The sequence below is a fragment of the Pseudonaja textilis genome, chromosome 2 (genome assembly GCF_049901715.1).
Source record: "Pseudonaja textilis isolate UNSWEBS1 chromosome 2, rPseTex1.2, whole genome shotgun sequence".
In the NCBI taxonomy this organism is placed as follows: Eukaryota; Metazoa; Chordata; class Lepidosauria; order Squamata; family Elapidae; genus Pseudonaja; species Pseudonaja textilis.
In genome coordinates, this window is record NC_141991.1 from 164,705,983 (window position 1) to 164,713,957 (window position 7,975).

Consider the following 7,975-nt stretch of genomic DNA (forward strand, 5'->3'; position numbering starts at 1 on the left):
GTCTTCTTCATGTATTAATCAGTCTGACTTATTTATGGCATTTCTCCATCCCCAAATAATAAAATTGTACCCTCTTTGTTATTGCTTGGGCAATATTAACTCAGGTTTCCCCGTTGAATCTGTCCTTTGAAATATTAACTAACTCTATGCAGAATACTTTAGCTGAGCCTCCTATCTTTCATTTTTAATAGAATTTATTTGAAAACATTAAAATTTTATTCCAGATATCCATTGTAAAGAGGAACACTGTACAACACAACAAAATCATCACAATATATTGCTAAATGTCTAGATTCTAGAAAGATTAAGAAAATATACATGCTGTGTAGAAACATTTCCAGGTCCATTTGGACTACAACTGGAGACACAATTAAATCTCACTGACTTCACTGAGTTTTATGTATCCCTATCAATACCTGCCGCCTATCTGCCAGTTTTGCACACTATCCAGTCATAATATGATTTGATTTTGACTCTGTGTGTTCTGTAAATTCAGCCATTTATGCTTTACACAATAAATCACAATTTAGAAATAACCACTGGATGTTTTCAGATGACATACTGCATTAAAAAAAAATCTTATAGCTTGTGCATATCCTACATCCAATCATGTTCTGTATTTCAAGTTTTTAGGCTCACTGTATTGTTTAGAAACCATTATGGGGGAGATAACATACGGGGGAGATTTTGTTGTAAATCAAAACCAAGCAAATTACATTACAGCCACAGATAAGGGAGCAAACTCTTTGGATTAGGCCTGTTCCATATTTTTAAACTGGATGAAACTAGGAATCATGGGGAAAGCAACCATCCGGAAGGTAGATAGAGTGCATGGGGTTGAAAAACAAACATATAAAACGTGCCTTCCCCTCGCAGTCCATTTTTGACCACCAGACTGCTGTAGGAAGTCATGGGGGCCCAAAACGGGCCAAAAATGCCCCCCTCCCATGGCTCATTTTGGCCAGCAGAGGCACCATAGGCTGGTCCTTTGTTATTAACAGGCTGGTCCTGCAGGCCAGATTTAAGCACCCTGTGGGCTGGATCCAGACTGCGGCCTTGAGTTTGACACCCCTGGAATAGAGTGTGAAATAGTGTATTTTTTTTGGGGGGGGTGGGGAACCCATCAAACCACTTGTGGCAATGATGGACCAGTAATGTCTGAGATAGTTAACTGTATCTGTCAATCAATCTGATCATCAGCTTTCTCTGGAATGTTTTCTTTTTAAGAACCTCATAGAAAGATGTTACCCTCAAAATATACTGTAGTAAAAAAAACTATTCTAAATAGTGGCTACGGTTGTCATTATATATTATTTACAGCTGAAAAGCAAATATGGTGATGTTAATATTGTATGCTGACAGCCTTGAGCATTACTTGCCCTTTTACTGTGAATTATTTCAGCCAGAACAATTGTTATTTGAGCCTATACCACTGCAAAATAGAGACATGACTTAATTTACCCACTGTTTAAATCTTTACAACTAGGAATAAAGAATCAAATGTGATTCAAATGTGTTATAACTTCCATCATCATAGTCTGAATGGCCACTGATGAGGGTTCAGGTTAAAACCATCTGGATAGCATAGATAATCTAGAAAATAGTATCACATTTCTTATTCAAAATGTTTTTCTTCTATGCTTTCAAATGCGTCTGATATATTCTTTGACTTAAAACTAGAATTCAGATGTTTTACATTTTGTTACCAGGTTTAACAGCTGGCAACTCTAAATAACTTGGCAGTTAAGATCTATATAATCTGTTGGATCATCAAATGTTCCTTTAAATATACAAGCATTCACAAGCTAAATCAACCTTCCAAGCGCATTTCCCCAGAAATGGGAAATTAATGCATGAAAAGTCTTAGTAAATTCTATTCTGGTAGATTCTCAAAGGATTATTTTCTTTTTTTATATATATAATTTTTTTATTAATTTTCAATAAACAAACACACACAAACAAAACACAAAACATAAAAACATAAAACTTCTTTTTGGAAAGCGGCTTAATCCTGGGTTACATCTTTTTGTACAGACATAAATTTGAATTCATGCTCATTTTTATATACCATTTCACACCTTATTTACCATTCTACATTTTCTATATAGCTTCTCCCCTCTTTTCACTCTCTTAATTCTGTTTTATTTATTTAATAAATCAAAGGATTATTTTCTTGATCATCCCATACTAGCAACATCAAGATACTCCCAAGTGATCATCCAGTGAAGCTGATAGGAAGAAAAATTAGAGCAGATGAAAAAAAAACAACCTTCATAATTAGCTTGTTTATAATTAAATCAGCAATATCCATCATCACATGATATGGAGAGGGCTGCTAATTTGGATGACTTTAAAATAGACTGGATTCATTCACTGAGGATATTGGGCCTCCCAAAAGTAGTTGTGGAACAAGAGAGGGCTGAATATCCATTTTCTACTTGCGAGCACCACAGTGGCACGTACCTGGTCATTGTGAGAAACACTGGATTAAGATGAGCCTAAACCAGCTCCTGGCCAGCTATTCTATTTTATGAAGTTCAAATTGCAATTATTATGAATAGCCACAGGAGGGCAGAATAGCATAAGAAGTCTGTGTAGGTCACTTGAAGAATAGTTAAGAAACTATATGGATAGAAGGTGTTAAAATAATGGGAAAAGGCTCCTGTGGGGGTCAAATGCAGTTGGCCGGCATAGAATATTAATTTTTCAGCAACATTTGTGTGGCAACTGCATTTTGGGTATGAGAAATGAACTTAACTATAGAGCAATGTAGGAGGAAAAAAAAAGGATTGCAATACATTGAGATGGCAATTACTTTGCCCATCTTTGCAGGTGAATGGAAGGAGGTCTGATCCCCCACCCCCAAACTTCTGTATTGTTGACAAGGAAACGATATGGAAAGGAATTGTGCTGGTTTTGAAGCAATTTTTACTTTAATAAATGCTAATCTTTGTAATGTCTCAATTAAATGCAAGACTTTTAAATCTAGTTTACACAGCATGCTTGACTTTAATGGGTGCCTATACCCTTCATTTTTGGTGAATTACATGAATTGCAAATGAACAGCTGAATTTATTTGTACTGAACCGAGGGACTATCTCATCATTTCACAATATCTAAGTCATCATTTCATGGAAAGACTTATGCATTTAAACACAATGGAACCATTCAATTTTGTTGATACTGTTTGTACATTAAACACTTTGTATTTGGAAATGGGACAGGGAGGCGCAGAAGCTTAATGACACTGGATGTGCTGAGCAATTGCCAGGACTCTGGGGGTTAGAGTCCGGCTCTGCAGGATGGGGTGAGTTCAGAGGTGGAATTCAATTTTTTTAACAACCGGTTCTGTGGGCGTGGTTTAGTTGGTGGGTATGGCTTGGTGGACATGTGACTGGCTGGGTGTGGCCAGCTCAACATCACTCAAATCGAGGCACACATCTCCTTGCCTGGCCTCATGACTGTGGGAGATGCTGCAAAAGTCGTAAGCGTGAAAAATGGTCATAAGTCACTTTTTTCAGTGCCATTGTAACTTTGAATGGTCATTCAACACAAACAAAGTACCAGCAAAGGAGGAAAAAAAACCTCCAGACAGGAACTCTAGTTCTGCCAAGAATGTAATAAGGGTTAACGGAGAGGCAGTTTCTGTAAGCAACACCAGAATGTTTCCTTCCTGCCTTCCTTACAGGATTAGGCCAGTAATTTCTTCTAACAACCGGTTCTCCGAACTGCTTAGAATGTTAACAACTGGTTCTAGCAAATAGGTGTGAACCTGTAGAATCCCACCTCTGGGTGAGTTCCTGTCTTTTGTTCTTAGCTCCTGCCCACCAAGCAGTTCAAAAGCATTATTTGCAAGTAGATAAGTCCCGCCATTTCAGTGATGGGAAACTGCTGGCTGCGTTCTGCACTGTGAGCTGGAACTGGATATGCCCAGAAGTGATTGGCGGAGGAATGGTGCAGGAAAGTCCTGGATGAGCTTGATTTCCTCTGAGAACACTGGAAGCCAGCTGGTGTGAAGCTAGTTCACTCTCTTGTGGTGATGGACTAGAGACAGTTGGCTGCAAGGACTTCTACTGCATGCATAACATTGTAGCCTTCCTGGCCTTGTATGCCATACACTAAACGAATAAATATTTGGAGACAACACTGACCTTTCCTATACCTGCTTAATCCTGAGTTAAAACTGTATTTGAAACCACTGATGGAGAAGCTGCATCAGATTCTAAGGTAACAAGATTCCAGGTTGATCTCATCTTGGGAACCCATCTCATTTTGGGAACCGACTGATAGTTAATGAGTAACTCCAAAGCTTCTCATCTGATTTTCTGTAATTGATAGAACCAGCTACAGAGCCACGTAACACAGTAAATGCCAAGGAATAATTGCCATGACTTCATTTTGCCTCTCTGTATTTGGTTCATCTTCATCTTCATGGCAGTATCACACAGCTTTATTGGTTCATTTCCTGTACAACCACGATCCAGGTTTATTGGCGCATAAGCAAGATATTAGTGTGTGATCAGTCCGGCAAGAATGTTGAGTGCACATTGGAACACGCATCCCATTTTAAGCAACTAGGTAGGAGAAGGAATGTGCAGTTGGATGCATATCTAATTCAATCCATTTCTTAGTCTGTTACTCATGCCTACAAGCCTGTCTAGGCCTGCAGGCCTCCTTAGCTTGAACCAGGCATACATACTTAAAGGTAGTCTCTATGGAGTTTCTCAGTCATAGAGGATATTGTTGTCCCAAAGGTGCTTTTTTCAAAAGGCAACTGGATTTTCTGTTTTTTCTTTGAAGATGTTTTGCTTCTCATCCAAGAAGCTTCTTCAGCTCTTAAAGTTAGTCTGTTTCATTGCATATGATGAAATATAGACGGATGGTTTTTTGCAGGTTGTATGTCAGTTTCTTTCTTGGCTTGTTATCTTGTGCAATTTTGTGTGCTTGGCCAAACATGGATAGGCATTAGCAAAAATCACCTGGGCCCTTTAAGGCTGTCTTGTATCTTGTATCTCTCCATATCTAGCTCTTACTTTTATTTATGCTTAATGGCTAATGCAGGGCTACTGCCTGTGTAAAAAGGTAGAAATGGCCTTTAAAATTAATGGGATATTGGCCTTCTCGGTCTTTACTTGGTGTATATCTCTTTTGAGCTGCTGTCAATTCTATTGTCAGCAAGAAAAAAACGTTCTGAAGCCCTACTAAGATTGTCTTGGATGCTCCTTGTGTTAGCCTTGTGTTGGTATCTTCAACCAGATATAGTAGGAAATGTTCAAATAGGGCAATTGACAAACACCACGAAATGCACGATGGATCCTGTCCTTCTCATATGCCATAAGCTTTAGTGTCCTTCAAGTCAAAATGAGCTAGATCAGGGATGTCAAACTCAAGGCCCGTGGGCTGGATCTGGCCTGCAGGGTACTTAGATCTGGTCTGCAGGGCCATCCTGGAAACAGTGAAGGACCAGCCCATGGTGCTTCTGTCAGAAAAAATGGGCTCCCGAACTCTGTTGCAAGAGGCCCTGGCAGATGCCCAGGGTCAGGTTTTCCTATATCAGAATAGATGAGGGTGAAATAATTTTATTGGATAGCTTAATTCCTAATGCTACCTTTTCTCAAAAGATAGATGCATGTTCATCTCTGCTTCCTTTCCTTGTTCACATAACAACGTGAAATTATAATTGGAATAGGACTAATTTAGCAATCCCTTCCCCTTCAACTGTGGAGGAACAAGTGGCAATTAAATATGAAGAAATACAATCTCCCATCATGAATATTAATGAATAGCTGAAGGTACTATCTGTAGTAGTCCAAGATTGGGGCTTCCAGCTGTTAATTTGGAAAACGACTCCATGCATATAAAACAGCTTCATGCAAATGCCATGGATGATAAACAGGATTTTTTCGAGGGAGGCATTGAAAGCCAAGTTAATTGACTGGCCGTGGACTATTGTGACGACAGACAGGGAGGATATAATTCTTAGATTTTTGTGGAGAGAAGATGCTGATAATAGCATTTAGCATTGATCTCCTATTTGATGACCAACAGTTTCATATAGAAATTCTACCCTACACTATCCTGGCCTATTAGTAGTTCCTATCACTTGATTGCAAGCAAACAAATGACCAGTACATGTATGGAAAAAATGATCACAAATTAAGAATACAGAAAGAAACTTAGCAGAACAATCATCTATAGGCTTTTTTGGGTGAATCCCTTTGAATATATTCAAATCCATTTTTCTTGGCGTTTTCAAAGATTTTCACATGCCAAATACAATATATTTGGGGATGTGTGTGTGTGTGTGTGTTTATGTGAATTCCAGATTGCATATTGACCCAGGAAGAAGTATGGATATGCTTCAATAATAATTATGCCCACAGAATTTTTCATCCCAGATATGAGTGTTCATAAAAAGACAATCTTTCATAAACTCCTTCCCTTTGCCTTAGCGGAACACTTCAAAAACAATAATGGTGCAGTCTTTTAGGTCGTTCATTAGCAAAGAAGTCAATCCAACAAGCCCAGAACTACTTTCCTAATCAAGAAAGGGAGAACTTGATGACAGACTTCCATAGCAAAAGTTTCTCGGAGCAGAAATTTCATTTCCTACTCTAAATGGAAGGTTCACAGCCCCCTTTTTTTAGATTTCTAGTGCAGCTGTCTGATACGGCCACGGCAGACATTAATGGACATACATCTTTTATGTTTTCTTAATTAGGAGGTACTACTATTGGGATTTCTTTGAGCTGAACAGAGAATGTCTGGGAAGATAAGAAGTGATTCATTCCAATGAGATGGAGACAGTGCTCTTAATTATCAGACATAACTATGAATTGCTGTGCACATTGCCAAATCTATTTCTGGAATGTTTGGTTTTTATAAATTATACTTCTCTTCCATATTCTTTTAGAATCCTTTGAGATAGGGCAGTCCCACTGGCACAATCAACTTGGCCATTCAAGAAGGGTTTTGAAAGGCTTCCAAACAAAGGCAGCCTCAAAGGAGGGGAAGGGTTTATAATAGATTACTGAAGTTCATGGTTAATGAACATGCAGTAATAAGTGATCTATGCCTGGAATGGAGATGAGAGATGGCCAGTTGGGTGCAATTGTTAAGGTACCAGGCTAGAAGCCAAGATACTGAGAATTTTAGTCCTGCTTGAGGCATGAAGTCAGCTGGGTGATCTTGGGACAGTCACTCTTTCTTAGTTCTAGAAAGAAGGCAAGTATTTCCCCAAAAAATATTGCCAAGAACATTTGAAAGAACTAGTGCAGGAAATCTTCAGGAGTCAAAATTCCCCCATCCCTCCATCCAGGGATGGAGGGTTATAAGCAATGGCACCATTTAAGAATTTGCTATGGAATCAGTGGTTTTAATGGTAATGATAAGGGGCCCAGGGTTAGGAAAAAGGAATGGAAAAGTGGTGAATTCTGAGGGCAACATCAAATTATTTAATAGGATCAACACAAAAGGGGTAGTGAAAATCTTTGGAAGAATCTCTACAAATGATGGGTTTGGGTATTGAAATGGCAAATGCGGTTCAAATGGAAGACTGGATAAATTGATGCATCTGGAAGTAATTTCTTGAAACAAAACAAAACACAGCTGACCTTTATAGATATGCTAATGGAACCAGAGTGGCTGAAAGTGCCTCAGGAAAGAAATACTGTGGTTGTCCTGCATTATTCTACAGGAATGTCAGTCCAGTACAAAAAGAGTCACTTTGTGCTGAATATCATTAGGACATGACTTTTTTAAAAAAAGAACCCAAGTATTTATGGCAGTGGTGGTTAACCTTTTTGGGCTCCTATGCCAAAAATTGTGTGTGCATGCACTCACTTGCCAGCACCCAGAATACAATGCGTGCACCCCCCCAACCCCTTGCGCATGTGCGCACAATCCCCCCCCCCATTCCACCCCCTTACCTGCACTGTGCCTCACAGCTGATTTTTCGGCTTGTTTGAGGCCTTTT